The following is a 19,750-nucleotide window of genomic DNA, read 5'->3' on the forward strand; positions in this document are numbered from 1 at the left end:
TTTTGTGGTCCAACATGTATTTATCTACACTTGCTCTGTGGTCTCCTCTTCGTGGTTCATTATTTGGGTTTCCCTTAATGTTGGAAATATCAACTTCCACACTGCCCAATTTACACAATTTCATCCGATCAATCATCATCACAAACAAAACAAGTTAGAGAGATAGAGAGGGAGTGAGAACAAGATACTGTATATTGTGGCTGCAAACCATTCATTCACAATCTTCACCCATGTACTAGCCCACCCCACATTACACAATTGTGTTAGGAAACACACACACACACACACACACATAGCCTTATCAAATAATCAACTACCGTAATCAACTTACTTTCCTGTCAAACTCCCCAATTTCCAACTGATGAATAGCATTGCGAAATACATTCGCCCCCAATGAGAACACGAGGTGGAAGAACCCATATCCGTATAGAAGATCATCTTCTTCCCGTTCAACTTCATCTTTACACAACTGTATCATCACATGACATGACATACCTCTTAGCATCTCATTGCCTATTTTATCAACTTATGGACTCAACGCCCTTTTTTGCGTATTACATTGGTTAGGACTACAATTTCTCAAATAACATTGAACTTCATGCTATAAGTTGATTTACGGTCTCGTGTGGTGGAAAACTGTACCTGGAATGACTGTGAGTTGATCCCCGTTGAGAATGTGGCGATTACAATTGCAAATAGAGCAATTACAAATCCCTGCAAGAAACATAGACAAATGATCATATTGTAAGTGTGACTTCTCATTCGGATTCATTTGCACAAATGAAGTAGAAAAGCAACAAGGACCGATCACATTAGTGTGTGAGATCTTACAACATATAGTAGACCAACCAATATGATGACCACTTTCCCTCTCATGACTGCATTTCTCAGTAGCAGGCTCACTGCATTCAAACATGACAAATGGAGATTTGATGATTTTGTTGAGTCTCAAAGAATACAGATTGAGATATATGATTTCTATTACCTTCTGATAGCACTCGAACAGAGGAAAACAATGTACGAAGCCATAATCCCCGATGACAGCAGGCCTCTGTTCACCTGTCTCAATCATGACAATGAGTCGTATATCTTTAGATACGTTGTCTCTATACGAATAGAAATCAGAAACATGTTGATCAATTTCTTTATTTTCTATAGTCTTTCATTGAAACCATATATTAAACAGTATAAAGTGATCAATAATTAACTTAAATGATGAATTTGTTGCACGTAAAATATATTATTATGCAAAAGCCGTACCCTTGAATGCAACGATATGGCCATCATTACTATAAGCAGAACTCCAGTCCATGTGAATGAAGAATATGTTAAGGGTGCACGACATCTTTGATGCGTAAAGCACGTACATCACTGCGATTCCACAGGCAAAAGCGATGTAAAACACTGTTGACATGAATAGCCCAATGGAACAGTTTCTGCAGACAGTAAAGAATTATTTTTGGCATTAGATCAAATTTTTTTCTTGAATATTCACATTCAACATGATAGCTTCATCACTTATCAAATATCACTATATCATGATGTGCTGCTTGATCTGTGAGAAACTTTAGGACTCACCAACGTAAAAAAGAAATTACACTTAAAATTCATGAAAAGCTACGCCATGACTGAGGATGTTGGAGTTGGATATTTATCTAGAAACGATCTAAATTCGATGCAGGTTCTCAGATGGTTCTCTTGATCTTTTTTTGGGCAGAAAAGATCCTTAGATCAGAATCGAGCTAGGTTTAAGGAAGGTGATCCCGTACCTAGATTTGTTGTTGTCATCTGGCATCTAATAGTTGTTCCACCATGTGATAAACTCAATCACACTAATGAGCTGAAGAATTAAAAAAATCCTGCAACATGTGAGTTGTTATATCAAATAGTGATGAATATAATTATTGCAGTGCAGAATTAAAATCAGATATAAAAATATTAAAATCAGATATAAATTGCAGCAGTTTGCTTTAAACTCGAATATTGGTGGTTTGTCAAGCCCAAAAATTTCAACTTTCCTCCCTACCAAAATTTTGGCAGTCACAAATCCTAATCTTAACAGCAATTGCAATCAATTTTGCAGACGTAAGAGTTACCTAATATCTATCACTCTCATTGCCAACTTGAATTTTGAGGTGTAGCTGGTCATCACACAAAGCAGCAACAGAATAGTAGAGGTGTACAGAAATATACTCAAAATTACTATATTACAAAGCAAAAATGATTCAATTAAACATCTGATTTAGCTCTCCACGAAATTGAAACAGTAAAATTGACACCATTATCCCTAACTATGCAAATCAGTCCGAGTATTATAACAATAGCATGCATTGCTAGATGAACTAAAATATAGCATGCATTGCTCAATTCTGATGCAATCGAACAGACATAATTTTTTATTTTTTTTAAAAAAAAGAGGAAGACATAGCTGTTGAATTTTTAGTGATCTTACTTTCTAGCGATCTTCACTGAAATTTGTTATTCCTGAACTTGAGAGAGAGAGACTGGCTGGTGGTTGCCGGCGGAGAGAATTGGTCGGTGGCTGGAGGCTGGCGGCGAAGAGGGGAATTGAGAATTAGGGAAATTAGGAGAAATGAGAATCGAATTGAATTAGGAGAAACGATTAAGGTAGACAAATTAATGCGCCATTCATCTTTCCTAATACACAGTCTATAACTAATCAAAATCGCAGGCAAGAAAATGGAAGAACGAAAATTTGGAAATAGAAAAAAATGAGAACGAAGAAAGCGAATCTGATAAGAACTAAAGATTTTGCTAGCACCTACACTTGTGCTCGCAAATTTGCTAGCACATTATCCACCAGAAAATTTGCTAGCACATTTACTCCTACTCACAATTTTTCTAGCATATACCAGTGCTAGAAATAGCACTCAATATTTCGAAAAATGGTTGTTTTTTTCCATTTATGCTCGCGAATGTACTGGAAAATATTTCGAATTTTGCGAGCACAGCCTGGTGCTAGCAAATATTTGGTAGCAACCAGCACTTTTTTTTGTAGCGGTATCGTGTCATGTTATAATTGTAAAAAATGTCTCGGCTTTGTCATATTTTGGTTAAATATTATCTCACTCCATGCTCAATTATATCCCGTCATTTTTTAAGTTCCACCAAAAAAAAAGATGTTCGAAATTGTAGTATAACATTTTTAATCCAAAAAAATTGAGTAAGACATTTTTGACGATTATAATATGAGTAATTCTCAAATAAAATCATAAAACGAAAGCGATAGAATCAATAATTTACCTATTTTGATATTTTAAGAATACCATATTAGCCTAAGATATTCCAAATTTTGTCTGTTTATATTTAACACATATACGATGAAGTTAATTAACACCCAACACCAAATGTTTGCTATTTGTATATTGTTAGTCCTCTTTTGATAGTTTGCCTGAATAAGATATCAAAAGGTAAAAAAGTCGATTATAAAATTTCGGATAAAAATAAAAATTCTTTTACTATAATTTTCGCTCCAATTACCACTATTTTTAAAATAAAATAAAAGGAGAAAAAGCAATAATAGTAAGAAAAAAAAATAACCCACCCTAGCAAAACCCCAACAACAAAGCTCAACCGTCCAAATAACAAATAGAAAGAATTGATCCTTCCATAATTTGATTAGGAAACTAATTTGTAATGATTTTGGGAAATGTTCCTTGAATCCTAAGACTTGCGTGATAAAAAAAATTAATAATTAATAATTTTAGATAAATAGTTAAAAAAATATAATAAGATAAAAATACTAAAACACATACCATAAAATAATGGGAAATACATTCCAAGCTGACAACATTTGATATGTCGTCCAGGTTTGGTCATTTAAAAAACACATACACCGAACTTTAATAACTGATGAAGTTATGTTAGATTGTAGATCATCGAGGAAGATGAATTCTGTAACGTCATTTTTCTTCTAATAAGATTACAATATTATCAAAACATACAAAAAGAATAAGTTAAATAGATGAATACAAATACTCCATACTACTATCTAATGACCATAGGAAGTTTCTTAAATTCTAGAAAATACTCACCAATTTCAAAACAAAACTTGGTGATGTTCGTATCTTGTTTGTTTGGTTGGATTTTTTCATTGGTATTTATAGAGGTTATATCTACGGATTTAAATTGGATGCATTAATTCTCTATTAGTAACGATGTTAAATGGTGCAACGGTTTTCATTAATTAGTTAAGAGCGTTTCAAATTAAACGTTAATTGCCTTTGGAATCTTTCCAAAATTGAATATCAAAATTAATTAGTAAATTAATAAAAATATATAAAATAGTTGACCATTTAGTAATAAAATGGCTGCCTAAACTAACGCTCAATTAACACTCATTTAATTAGTGGAATAAAATGGCTGTCAAATTAACGCTCATTTCATTAATGGGAAACTGTTTTAAATTTAACGACATGGAATCAATGATTACATGATTTACACCAAATAAATTCTCATTAAACCCAGAACTTACACATTTTAAAGTAATGACAAAATTTATAAATATTACAAAATAAGGCCAAAACTCATCTTTTATCTATATTTTTATATATGCATAGATAGATAGATAGATTAGGGGTAATTCTATAAACTTTACTATTTACTAATCACAACTTCTATTTCAAATACTATAAATTTTTTTTATATAGCCCTAAAATTAACTGCATTATAACTAATTAATTAATCAAACCTGATTTCACGTGAAATGCCAAAAAATTTAAGCCTCGTAATTAACTGCATTATATCATATGTAAGCCTCGTAACTTCAGCCATTTTTCTCCTGCTCTCTTGTTTCTAGTTTCTTTCATTCCTTATTTCTTGTTTCTTGTTTTTTGTTTCATTCATTCCTGTTTTCTTCTCCCTTTCTTCACATCTGAGCAATCACTAAACAATCAAATTAAAGCTTGGAATTGCTGCAATGGCAGAGGCAGTGGTGTCGATTGCTCTTGAAACCATCCGTGATTTGCTATTGGAAGAGGGAAGGTTTTTAGCTGGTGTTGCAGATCAAGTCAGGGAGCTCGAGAGGCAGCTCAAAGAGATGAAGTGTTTCCTCCAAGACGCTGATAAAAGACGACATGAAAGCAGAACCATCTCCAATTGGATCTCTGAGATCAGAGATCTGGTCTACAAATCCGAATCCGCCATTGAAAGACACGCAGCTTATCAAGTTTCTTCAAGGAAAAGAGGCCTCAGGCAGTTCGTCCGCAAATATTCCTGCATTTTGAAAGATTGCAACTCACTCCACCAATTAGGCTCCGAGATTTCACAAATTACATCAAATCTCGAGAGGATAAGCAAGGATATGCAAGAAAACGGCATAAAACGAAGCATAATCATGAATCCAAATGGAGAGGAGGGAAGCTCGGGTGGAAACAACATGTCAAGGAAGACTTTCCCCGATTTGGAGATGGGAGATTGCTTCGTAGGCATGGAGGATGAGGTGGAGCAGCTTGTTCAACACCTACGGAAAGATACAGAGCATCGAATTATATCAGTCTGGGGAATGGGAGGGTCGGGCAAGACCGCAATTGCCAAGAAGCTCTACAACGAGACGACCGACTTTGATTTCTCTGCGTGGGTTTGCATTACTCAGCAATGCGATAGTCGATCAGTTTGGGAGGATGTTCTGAGGCAGCTTGAAAAGAAGAGGAGTGTTTCAAGTCTGAGTCATGAGCCACGAATAAGGGAGGAGGTACCAAGTCTGAGCGACTCAGAGTTGATAGAGAGACTCTGTGAGATACAAAGAGAGAAGCGATGCCTCATTGTTTTGGATGATGTTTGGGAGCTTTCTCATTGGGAAGAGTTGAAGCATCCATTCATTGTACAAAATTTGCAGAGCAAAATATTGGTGACAACACGGAAACAGAATATTGGATTGGCAGTCAAACATGAGCTTTTACATATGGATGCTGCAATGGAACTACTCAAATACAAAGCATTTCACCGTGGAAACATTCCAGGTCAGTTTTATTTATTTATTTATTATTATTATCATTATGGAGTGGACTGTGGAGTGTTATTACCTCTATGACAAAGTTGATTAGGAGTACTAATATTAAATATTAAAGGTAATATTAGAGCATCTCCAATGGTACTTCGGCCAGAAATCGGTCAGCAGTTTCTCCCCCTGCCACGTCAGCAGCACTAAAAATCCACCTGCCACATCAGATTTAGGCCAGCCATAGGTCAGCCGCAATAAAAATAATTCAAAAAATACTACATTTACGGAATTAAAATCACAATACGAAATTAAATTTACGACATATATATGGAAAAAATTTGTTCATTTTATTTAAATAAAAAAAAGTACATTAACTAAAAATAAAAAAATTACATAATAAAAAAAAATCCGGGCTTCCACACACGAGCCACCGCCCCACTCTACTCCTCACTAATTTATTAAAAAAATTACATTAAAAAATGTTAGTACGCCTTGAATCTGTGTTAGTTTGCCGCTAGCCGAACGGGGGTCCCGACGGTATGACATGTTTCTGTTTTAGTTCTTAATTTTGTATTGGGCCTAGTTGTTGTTGTCCATCGTTAGATGTTGCTCTTATACAGAAATTTAGAGAGAGAGAAAATCGCGTTTATATAGGTTTTAAAAAAAAAAAAATCGAAAATCGGCGCTGGCCGATCGGCACGCCACAATGGCGGCCAGCGCACGCCGAAATTTTGGCCGATTTTGCGCTGGCCGACTCCAATGGTTCGGCTAGCCGATCAGCCAGCGCGACGAATCGGCTAGCTGGTCGCTAGCCGGCCATTGGAGATGCTCTTATAAGGATTTTGAAGGAATTTGATAGTAATATTAGTACTCATATACTAATGTTCGAAGAATGTTGTGTTGGTATTAGTTAATTCAAATTAATGTTTTTTTAATATATACTCGTTTAGTCTGCTATTATGAGTCTCGTTTTTTAGTGGCACGGGTTTTAAGAAATGTTAGAAAAAGTGAGTGGTAAAAAGTTATTTGAACATGAGTCACACTTATATATATTAATTTTAAATGAAATATGAATGAAATGAGTTAGTGGAATGTGAGACCCTATTACCATTTATGGTAAAAGTAAAGCGGAACATTTATTCGCGGACAGACTAAAGAAAAATGAGACTTCTATTCGCGGACGGATGGAGTAAAAGAAAACAAAATTTGTTTTAATCGACCAAGTTCATGGTCAAACTGACCGATTTCTCTGGTTTGTGGCTCCAATAGCTTATAAAATGTAATGTATCAATTGATTTGAATGTGATATAAATACATAAACTTTCAACATTTTTTAAAATTTTAATCAAACTGTATTTAATTTTAATCAAACTTTATTTTTTAATATAAATGTATGAACTTTAAACTTTTCTGATTATTTCCTAAATGAAAAAATTGAAACTTATGTGACATTCTTTATCACAATTGTAGATATAATTTTAGTTTTTAAAATTAGTTAAATCAAAATTATGTCGTTTTAGTGCATTACCTAAATTTTAATTGCTACATCAGTTTCAATTTTTTCATTTGGAAAAAAATAAAAAAAGTTTAAAGTTCATATATTTATATTCAAAAAATAAAGTTTGGGGGAAATTTCAAAAAATGTTGAAAGTTTATGTATTTATAGGCAAATAACCCATTTGAAATTGTTGAGAAAATTATGATTAGGCAGAGCTGAAGGGATCACCTTATACATTACATACTACATTTCCTAATACACTACTAATAAATTGACAAGTAGATCTCTGTTTATGAAAATAAAAGTTATTTCCAATACTTTACACGAATTGAAAGTTATCTCTTTTCTCCTTCACTATTTTTGCTATTTTTAATCTAACTAACAATGTTAACATTTAATATGAATACATATTAATAACATTTATATTCCATATAATCCTAACTTTCACTTTGAGAGAAAAGACATAATTATCATATATATCCATATCAATATTGTTTTTAATACTGTAATTACCGTATATACTTCATTTAAGTATATAACCCAAAATTTTAATTATATTCTTATTTTAAATGTTCAACCCATGGGCTAACCTGCAACCCACCCGGATCAGCCCGTATAACCCGCTGATCCGAACGGGTCAGCCCGTGTAGCCCTATTATTCATTTGGGTTGCGATTTTTCGGCCTTAGCCTTTACCGGGTTATTCGGGTCGACCCGTGGATTTCGGACTAGACTGACATCCCTATTCCTAATACACCAAGGACAAATATGGATTAGTGGATCTCATATTTTTGAGAGAATCCATTTTCAATACAACCCATCTCCTCTACCTTCTCTTTGGTATTTCCTCTCTTTATTATTTTTAATTTATAATAATTGTGTTAAATCTTCACTAGAAATGTAATTGTATTAGTTAATTAGCATTTACAAGAATATTATTACGAAAAGGCTTATGATTATTATGAGTCCACTTTATAATATATAATGTAATAATTGATCTCTTCCGGTTTTCATAGAGTCAATGCTTTTTCTCTAACTCTACTGGGCTTAGGGCTTATTATTTGATATTTTTTTTTTGTTTATTACTACTGCTAGTTAGTCTCACTGACCAAGGTTAAATCAACTGGGTATTTTCTTTTATTTGTTATATTAAAGTCCAATCATTTCAATAATATAAGACGCAGGAGTACGATTTTACTAAAAAATTTCCTGTTTCTATAATAATTTCTATAATAAATTATAAGTCGTGGTTCTACGTTTTGAGTTTTGGATTATGGTTCCACATGAGAAAATGTTGCTCTTAAAAAAATCCTATGTTTCAATAATAAATTGTCTAGTAAGTATATTTACTAATCGCATTTTTGCGCATTTATTTTTGTGAGTTTTGGGATATGGTTCAAGAAAATATTACTACTTGTTTCATTTTTTTTTAACGTAAAGAGGTTGAATATTTTAATATTTTCTGAAAACTCAGCACCAAATTTATTTAAATGTCCGATTACATCACCTGCTTATATCCATTAGATTCCAAATCTAATAAATGTAAATAGTTCTTAATTCACCTTTTAAGGTAGTACTTAGTTATTATTCCCTCCGTCCAATGACATTTTTTTTCTTTCGAAAATGATTTTTTGACATTATTGTCCATTTCATTTCTAATTAAATTTTTATTTTGTATATATTTTTTACCATAATTTTTTCGCCGATGGGAACTAACAAACTCGGATAAAATTCGTGATATTATTTGCTAAATTAAAAGTTCACGAGAAAAATCCAACTTTTTAAAAGTTCCATGATATTAGGGGCAATATCCCTATTATCAACAGATTTGAAATTATCAAAAATATCTCAATAATTGAGCTTATAAGCTAGCTAAATAGTTATAGTCATAAGATAAAATTATAAAGAAATGAAATCAAAAGTAAATATTCGAATACACAGCACACTAGAACTATTTTTCTAATTTTACAATTGCTTATAAATTGTTAAAAAATAAATTGAGTTGATAAAATTATATTTGAAGTGATCATAAGCTACTGAAGCTTATTTTATTATAGAGTAGTAGTTTGATTATAAGCTTATTATGCCAAATATTTTGAAAGAATTTTTAAGGTCTTGAACAATTTGTAACTTAGTTTTTAAAAACTTGTAAGAACACTATCTTAGTTAATTGCACTATTAATCGTCATTTATTATTACTTCAATATGCAGACTTTGCATTGGAAGAAAGATTTGAAAAAATTGGGAAAGAAATGGTCCAAAAAAGTGGTTATTTGCCATTGGCAATTTCTTTACTTGGTGGGGTTTTGAGAGAGAAAAATTCGATTGTTGAGTGGGAATCAGTAAATGAGCACATCAAAGCAGCCATATATGGAGTTGAAGAGCAGATTGATGAAGTGCTAAATTTAAGCTATGAAAGTTTACCCTATTATTTGAAGCCTTGCTTTCTCTATATGGGTATATATGATGAGGATGAAATCATAGATGCTTGGCATCTATATAAGATGTGGATAGCACAAGGCATGATTTCATATGAGAATATTGGAGACAAGGAGGACACTTTAATGGACATCGCTGAGCTGTACTTAAGTGAGTTAGCGTCCAGGTCCATTGTCCAAGTTGAAATTAGTCTTGATTATGGTGTCGGAAATAAAAAATATGGTAAATGCAAACTTCATGATGTAGTAAGAGAACTATGTTTGAAATTGGGAAAAAGGGAGCATTTTGGTGTGCAGAGTTTGGAGTATAAAGGTGGGAAACTTAGTACCTTACTACGGGAAGCTTCGTCGCATATGAAGATACAACATTTAGCTATCCATTTCAGAAGTGAAGTCGAGCACGAGCTTATAATCTCTCGTGGAGAAGATACTAGCGAGCATATAAGGTCTATTCGATTATCCAATCATATAGGATCGAATGTTGTTGAGTTCCCCCCACAAAGTATAGTTGATTTTCAGAAATTCAAATTGGTAAGAGATCTAGTTTTTTTTAGATTCAAATTTGCAGGGGGGAAGTTACCGAGAGGAATCACTAAACTTGTTCACCTTAGACGTTTGCGTTTACAAAGATGTGAACTTGATAAGCTACCCTCTTCCATGAAGAATTTGGTATATATGGATACCCTTGATTTAATGGGTTCAAAGAATGTTGAAGTTCCAAATGTTTTTAAGGAGATGCAGCGATTAAAACACTTGATTCTTCCTATCTATGGAGATGGAAACAGTAGAAATTATCGACTAAGATTGGATGAGGGAGTATATGAGTTGGAGGCTCTAGCATTCTTTGATAGTAGATGCCATGAACTAAAATGTATGGACAGAATGAAGAATCTCCGATTCTTTATAGCATCAATATACGATAATGAAAGCTTGTCAGCTATCATGAATGGCATTATGAACTGGAACAAGATACAGGATTGTCAAGTATTCATTCGAGGAAGTTGCGACTTAACAAGTGAGCGAATGCTGGAGAAGGCTTTGACATGTCCCAATCTTTATCAATTGAGAATTATGTGTAAGTTAGGCAAGGCACTAGCAAAGTGCGAGAGTGACCTGATGAGCTCGAAACTTAGTTTTTTGAATTTGTTGAGATCCGAGATTGAGGATGACCCAATGGGGATACTGGGAAAGCTTCCTTGCTTGGTAACACTGCGATTGAAGGATGACTCATTTCTTGGGAGGAGATGAGGTGTCCAGCAAACAGTTTTCCTCGCCTCAAGAAGCTAACATTAAGAGGTTTACCAAAGTTGAGGGAGTGGAGAGTGGAGTCAGGAGCCATGCCCCTTCTCTTTCAATTAATAATCGGAGGGTGTTCTTGTCTAGAGATGGTTCCAGAGGGATTGAGTGGCATTTCTACCCTTCAAACTCTCGTAATTAAAAAAATGCCGGAATTGACCGAAAGGGTATCACCATCAGGACAAGATTTCTACAAAGTACGCCATGTCCCTTCAATTATCATCAAGGAATAGTCTTCACCAGGTATCTCATTTCTCACATTTTTCTTTATTCAATTTTGGCAAAATAAAAACATAAGCTCTAATCATGTCATTGCTGATTTACAGGTGAATAACTACCTTTCTCTAAAGGGTACATTCCATGGTACGGTTTTAATGACTCTCTAACTCTTTGTAAGATTGTATCGCATTGTATTTTATTTTTATTTTCTTTTGTTGCAGGTTAAATTTCCTCCTCTTCTTGCTTCTGATGTGTTGTTGTATTTCTATGAGTGATCCTTTTTATACTCTTTTCTCTGGCAGGGAAATCCTTCCTAGTTACTATGTGTTTGTGTATAAGTAATTGTTTGGAATCTTGGCAATTTAAAGTTGTTTAGTGTGGGTTAATAACATAGTTATATTTGAAATGATGTCGTGTTCGAATTGAAATTGATAGTTTGCAATAACTCAAATGTTGAAAGTGAATTATTGTATATTTGTGTTTGCGTTAAATTTGGTTTGTATTGAATTGCTCAATTAATCATTGTTTAAATCGATCCATTATAGGAGCATTGCACACTTATACATGCAAATATTATTTTATACTTTAACAAACAAAACATGGATAAATTCAAGCGATCTTTTCGTGGGCGTTTGCCCCCGATTCAATCGGGGGATCGAATTGATTATAGAAACATGAGTTTAATTAGTCGATTTATTAGTGAACAGGAAAAATATTATCTAGACGAGTGAATAGATTGACCTTGAAACAACAACGATTAATTACTATTGTTATAAAACAAGCTCGTATTTTATCTTTGTTACCCTTTCTTAATAATGAGAAACAGTTTGAAAGAATTGAGTCGACTACTAGTCTAGAACTACCGGTCTTAGAACCAGAAATTAATAAATAGGCTTGTTTTTTGTTCACTTCAATCAGAATTCCAATCCGAACTCAAACATGGATACGTTTTTTTTTTTTTTGACAAATCTTAGAATCCAGATTTGTGTCGTAAAAAAAACGAATTAGAAAAAAAAAGATTTTTTTATTGAACGTGTTCATTCATTTTGACTATTTTAAGCGCATTCTCAGAGTCATTTTGACTCCAACTCCACCCTCCCGGAGTGCATTCTCCGGGGAACCTCGTTTAAATTATTTCGGTGTATTCTTTCCAATCTACATAAGATATTTGATTGAATCTCATTAGTTCACGGGTGTGTGGATCAGACCGAATCAAACACTGATACTCAGACAAACCAACTGGTCCAGTACCTTATAAAATGTAATATTATCAATAGATTTGAAATTGTCAAAAATACTGCGTAATTGAGCTTATAAGCAGTAATAATCGAGCTTATAAGCAGTAATAATCGAATACAAAGCACACTAAAACTATTTTTGTAAATTTACCATTGCTTATAAAATTGTTATTGGGTTGATAAAAATATTTTTGAAGTACTCATAAGCTACTGAAGTGGGGGTTCGTGTCGTACTCATACATCTACCAGCATCATCTCTATGATTAGAAGATGAAGGAAGAGACAGAAATGATGGAGGTTTGCAGATTCAGCTTGTTGATGAAAGAGAATACCTTGATTTGAGTGCTTAAGTCTTCATTATGTTTGCTTTAAGATTAAATATAGGCTGCATTTTGTTTGATAACTTTTTATTATTGATGCTATTCAGCTATTATTAAATAACAATAGTCTTGGGAATCTACTCTTTCTGGTTATGAACTTTGGCTTGGTATTTTTTCGTAGACTGCAAAGAGAAGTTTGCTACTCCATATTGTATGAGTGTCCCTGGTACAACTTCTCTGTATTGCTGAAGCTACATACTTATGAGATGTTGATGATATGTTTCTTCTTTTATTTAGGTGGAAGTATGGAGGAGATCATCAATAGAGCATACTTGGATGGACTACATGCAATTTTTATGACAAAGGGGAATCTTCATTATTGTATGCGTGAATTCCTTGTATTGTATAATTATATTGTTATTTTGTATAGTTTATTTTGGAACCTTTTATATTCAGAATTGGTAACTTTGGCTAATGAGTTGAGCATAAGTTTTTTGTTCTATGAATCTATGATTAGAGTTTTGTTATGAATTTGTACTTTTATATTAAGACATAATTTTCAAATTTTGGTAGTCCCTCGTTCCCGTAATAGATGTCACACTTTGGAGATGACATAAAATTTTAGGAAAGTTATTTTGTGTATTAAATGGAAAGAGAAAATATATTTATAATATTGGTGTGAGAGAGAACATTTTTAAAAAAGGATAATATGGCATTTTTTGTGATACAAACTCCAAAAGAAAGTGGAGAACTATTATGGGACGGCGGGAGTATTATATATGAAAAATCTTAATATATTTGAAGTGAAAGGCAAAAAGTTACTACCTACATCCCATAATAAAAGTCACATTTTGTCATTTCGGTCCGTCCCACAACAAGAATCACATTTTACTTTTACTATAAATGATAAGTAGGTCTCACATTCCACTAACACACTTCACTCACATAAAATCAACATAAAAAAGTGGACTTCATATTCTACTAACTTTTCCAACTCACTATTTTTACAGTTCTTAAAATCCTTGTCGCACACCAAATGTGACTCATATTATAAGACGGAGAGGGTAGTATAAATTAATAGGGGGGCGAATGTAATTCCTACTACCTCCGTCCCTGAAAGTTTGACGTAGTTTACCATTTCGGTCCGTCTGAAAGTTTGACACACTTCACTTTTTTCCATTTTTGGTAGTGTACCTCATATTCCACTAACTCATTCTTATTTTTATTATAAAACTAATACTTTAAAAGTAGGACCCACATCCCACCAACTTTTTCAATTCATTTTCCATTACATTTCTTAAAACCCGTATCGGATCAAAGTGTGTCAATATTTGGGGACGGAAGTAGTAATATTTAAATTCTAATAATATACTACTCCCTCCGTCCACAATAAGAGTCACATTTGGTGCAAACACGGTGGTTTTAAGAAAGATAAAGAATAGTGAATTAGAAAAGTTAGTGAAATAAGAGATCCACTTTTTTATAGTACTCCCTCCGTCCCTGAAAATTTGTCACCTATTTTCTTTTTCGTCTGTCCCTAAAATTTGTCACCTTTCACTTTTACAATTTTTGGTAATTGACCATACATTCCATTAACTCATTCTCACTCGCATTTTATTTTAAAACTAATATATAAAAATAGGACTCACATGTCATTAACTTTTTCAACTCACTTTCTATTACATTTATTAAAACTCGTGAGTCAAATGGTGACGAATTTTGGGGGATGGAGGGAGTATTTGGTTTTATAAAAAAATTTGAGTGAAGTAGGTTAGTGGAATGTGGGCCCTAGTATGATACAAGTGAAATGTAACTCTTATTGTAGACGGATCGAAATGGCAAAATGTGAATCTTATTGTGGGATGGAGTAAATTCTACCCTTACATTTGATCTATCATTACATTGACTGGCATGTCCCAAAAAATCTAAGGATTTCCCAAAGAAAAAAGTGTGCAATGTTAACCTCGTAACTTCAGCCAGTTTTCTCCTACTCTTTTGTTTCTTTCATTCTTTCTTGTTCCTTCTTTCTTGTTTCTTGTTTATTTCATACCTTCTTTCTCCACATTTGATCATTGACCAAACAATCAAAGCTTAGAATTGTTGCAATGGCAGAAGCAGGAGTGGCGGTTGCTCTTGAAACCATCCGTGATTTGCTATTGGAAGAGGGAAGGTTTTTAGCTGGTGTGGCCGATCAAGTCAGGGAGCTCGAGAGGCAGCTCAAAGAGATGAAGTGTTTCCTCCAAGACGCTGACAAAAGATGACATCAAAGCAGAACCATCTCCAATTGGATCACCGAGATCAGAGATCTTGTCTACAGATCCGAATCCGCCATTGAAAGACACGCAGCTTATCAAGTTTCTTCGAGGAGAAGAGGCCTCAGGCAGTTCGTCCGCAAATATTCCTGCATTTTGGACGATTGCAACTCACTCCACCAATTAGGCTCCGAGATTTCACAAATTACATCAAATCTTGAGAGGATAAGCAAGGATAGGCAAGAAAATGGCATAAAAAGAAGCATGATCATGAATCCACATGGAGAGGGGGAAAGCTCGGGTGGAAACAACATGTCAAGGAAGACTTTCCCCTATTTGGAGATGGGAGATTGCTTCCTAGGCATGGAGGATGAGCTGAAGCTGCTTGTTCATTACCTAGGTAAGGAAACAGAGGATCGGATTATATCAGTGTGGGGAATGGGAGGCTCAGGCAAGACCGCCATTGCTAAGAAGCTCTACAATGAGACGACCGACTTTGATCTGTCGGCGTGGGTTTGCATTACTCAGCAATGTGAGAGTCGATCAGTTTGGGAGGATGTTCTGAGGCAGCTAGAGAATCGGAAGAAGCAGACGAAGGGTGTTTCAATCATGAATGATGAGTCACGAATAAGGGCGAAGGTTCCAAATCTGAGCAACTCAGAGTTGATTGAGAAACTATGTGAGATACAAAGAGAGAAGCGATGTCTCATTGTTTTGGATGATCTTTGGGAGCTCTCTCATTGGGATGAACTGAAGCATCCATTTATAGTCCAAAATTTGCAGAGCAAAATATTGGTGACAACACGGAAACAAAAGGTCGCAGAGATTGGATTGGCAGTGGAACATGGGCTCTTACATATGGATGCTGCAATGGAACTACTAAAATACAAAGCATTTCACCATGGAAACATTCCAGGTTAGTTTTATATTATTCCTTGGTCCTTGTCCTTTGGCCCATAAAAATAGACACATTTTCCGTTTTGACTTGTCCATAAAAATATTACACTTCTATTTTGGATAACTTTTTTTCCATTTTTAATTAGATGACACCATTTTTCCAATAACAATATTCCAATCAATTGTTTTTTCTTCTCTCCCACTTTACTATTTCTGCATTAAAAAACCCATGTCATCCAAAACGTGTACTTTTATGGGATGAACGAGTATTATTAGTCGTGCTGATATTTTTTAAATGTCGTTGAAGGGCTTTCTCTTTTTCCTTTTTATTTATTCTCCCATGATTATAAATATCCTTCATTTCATATTTGTTTTCATCCCCAAATTCAAAATCTTCTCCAATTTGTAATCCGTCTGTCTTGCAATATTTTTCATTTGGGATCAATACAAGTTTTAAAAAATTGTGAGTTGAAAAAATTAATGGAATGCGACTCCACATTTATATATTGAATTTATAATTAAATGTGAGTAAGGAGAATTAATTAAATATTGGATCTACTTAATAAATATGGTAAAATTTAATAAATATTGTAAAAGTGAAATGATACACGTTAACAGCAGATATAAGGAGTAATGTTTTTTCTTGGATACTCGTGGGAATGAAAATGATTACTAATTTAGTTAATTTACTGTTACTTCAACATGCAGACTTTGTATTGGAAGAAAGGTTTGAGAGAATTGGGAACGAAATGGTACATAAATGTGGGTATTTGCCATTGGCAATTTGTTTACTCGGTGGGGTTTTGAGAGAGAAAAAATCGATTGCTGAGTGGGAATCAGTAAATGAGCACATCAAAGCAGCCATATATGGAGATGGAAAGCAGATTGATGATGTGCTAAATTTAAGCTATGAAAGTTTACCCTATTATTTGAAGCCTTGCTTTCTCTATATGGGTATTTTCAAGGAGGACGAAATCATATCTGCTTGGCGTCTATATAAGATGTGGATATCACAAGGCATGATTTCATATGAGAATATTGGAGACAATGATGACACTTTAATGGACATCGCTGAGATGTACTTAAGTGAGTTGGCCTCCAGGTCCATCGTTCAAGTTAAAATTATGTACTCTTATGGTGTTGCAAATAGTAGAAAATATAGAGCATGCAAACTTCACGATGTAGTGCGAGAACTATGTTTGAAATTGGGGAAAAGGGAGGACTTTGGTGTGCAGAGCTTGGAGTCTCAAGGTGGGGAACTTAGTACCTTACTACGGGAAGCTTCCTCGCGTATGAAAATACAACATTTGGCTATCCATACCAGAGGTGGAGTCGAGCACGAGCCTATAGTCATTTCTGGAGAAGATATTAGCAAACATATAAGATCTCTTCGATTATCCAATCCCATAAAAGCGACTGTTGTTGAGTTTTGCCCGCAACGTATAGTTGATTTTCAGAAATTCGAATTGTTGAGAGATCTAATTATTGTGAGATTCAAATTTGCAGGAGGAAAGTTACCCAAAGGAATCACAAATCTTGTTCACCTAAGATGTTTGCATTTAGAACAATGTGAACTTGATAGGCTACCGTCATCAATTAGGAATTTGGTATACATGGATACCCTTGATTTAAGAGGTTCGATGAATGTTGAAGTTCCAAATATTTTGAAGGAGATGTTGCGATTAAAACATTTGATTTTTCCTTTTTATGGAAATGAAAAGGTTGGTAATTATCGAGTAAGATTGGATGAGGGATTAGATGGTTTGGAGACTCTACTATTCGCTGACAGTAGATATCATGAATTAAGATGTATGGACAGAATGAAGAATCTCCGACGTTTTGCAGTAAGAATACACGATATTGAAAGCTTGTCAGCTATCATGAATGCCATCAAGAACTGGAGCAAGATAGTGGTTTGTCAAGTTGCTAACAAGTGGTCAAATGCTAGAGAAGGCTTTGACGTGTCCCAATCTTCACCAATTGGTGACCTCGTCTAAGTTAGGGAAGGCGCTAACAGAGTGCCGGAGTGACTTGATGAGCTCAAAACTTATGTTTTTGAATCTGTATTATTCCGAGATTGAGGATGATTCAATGAGGATACTGGGAAAGCTTCCTCGGTTGGTATCACTGGAATTGGGCTGGGAATCGTTTGTTGGGGTGGAGATGACATGTCCAGCAAACAGTTTTCTTTGCCTCAAGAAGCTAGCATTAATAGGTTTACCAAAGTTGAGGGAGTGGAGAATGGAGTCAGGAACCATGCCCATTCTCTCTGAAGTAAAGCTTGCTGATTGTTCTTGTCTACAGATGGTTCCAGAGGGATTGAGTGGAATTTCTACGCTTCGGAAACTTGTGATTAGACGAATGCCGGAATTGAAAAAAAGGGTAATGCCTTCGGGGCATGATTTTCACAAAATCCGCCATGTCTCTTCAATTATCATCGAGGACTAGTCTTCAGGTATCTCATTTCTTACATTTGATTCTTAAATCATATTTAGTGGTCCCTTCGTTTTATCTCATGTTCTTTAGGACGGAAAATTCGGAAAAAAAATGAGGAAAAGCAAACCGTTATTACTCCTTCCGTCCCACTTAAGATGCTCATCTTTCCTTTTTAGTTTGTCTCATTCAAGATGTCCACTTTCTATATTTAAAAATAAATCCCCTCTCCTCTCCCTCCTAATTAAAATATCCAATCACATTTTCACTCTACTTAATCACACACGTAGACATCTTGAATGAGATGGAGGGAGTATTATTTTTCCAAAAGAATCTATTTCTAATTTCTATAATGGTTTTCCGGATTTTCTTTTCTACGTTCCAATACCTCTTGGTCAAAATATTTGTCAATAGGTCTTGCAGCCGAACAAGTATTAATTCTACTCTCATTCTCTAATGTGTCTGTCCACCTCAACATGATTGGTTCGATCTTGTTGAATCGACTTTTCGTATATATTGATTGCAACATTATCAAAACAGTACTCTACATTTGGATCTAAATAGTTCTCAGTCGACAATTTCTGTAGCCACAACACTTCAGTTTAGCCACTCTGGATTTTGCTTTTCATTAAGCAATCACATGGTATTTCTTGCTCCTTCATGGACTGTATTTCTTCGGACGAAGTTAAAATAATCGGTTGTGGAGTTCTTATTCATTGTGTTGTCAACTACATTTATATTTGCTCAAAATAAATTTTTGGTCATGCACACCAAGTGTGTTAGCTTTTGGTTTTAAATATATGTTTCGGTTCATATTAATGGTTACGTCAAAAATTATTCGTCAATCGTGTTTAAAGTCCAAAATTGGTTTCATACATTCGCACAAAACACTTATTTGTTACTACACATTTTAAGTGTGTTAGCTTTTGATCTTAAACAACATATTTTGGTCCATATTAAACTCATTAATTCACGGAATCATTAAATATGAACCAATACATATTGTTTAAGATATAAGTCAACACACTTAATGTGTAGAGCCAAAAATTGTTTTGGGACAATATATCGGACCAATTTTTGGACCTTAGGCTAATGCGATATTTATAAGAATCATTTTAACTAAATACGGATGTTATGGGATTATGGACGTATGGTTTTGTTGTTAACATTGGAGTTTGTCCTATTCTGACAGTAGAGA

General features: G+C 34.3%; 3 pseudogenes; 2 read left to right on the forward strand and 1 right to left on the reverse strand.

The window, feature by feature from the left end:
* Positions 1 to 324: 324 nt before the first annotated feature.
* On the reverse strand, positions 325 to 2,149 carry LOC125195439 (uncharacterized; annotated as a pseudogene).
* Positions 2,150 to 4,922: 2,773 nt separating this feature from the next.
* On the forward strand, positions 4,923 to 11,536 carry LOC148929456 (putative disease resistance protein At1g50180; annotated as a pseudogene).
* A 3,518-nt stretch (positions 11,537 to 15,054) lies between these two features.
* On the forward strand, positions 15,055 to 18,567 carry LOC148929457 (putative disease resistance protein At1g50180; annotated as a pseudogene).
* Positions 18,568 to 19,750: the final 1,183 nt, after the last annotated feature.

Source organism: Salvia hispanica, chromosome 4, assembly GCF_029641045.1.
Source record: "Salvia hispanica isolate PSC_SH4W2 chromosome 4, Shi_PSC_v1, whole genome shotgun sequence".
Classification (NCBI taxonomy): domain Eukaryota; kingdom Viridiplantae; phylum Streptophyta; class Magnoliopsida; order Lamiales; family Lamiaceae; genus Salvia; species Salvia hispanica.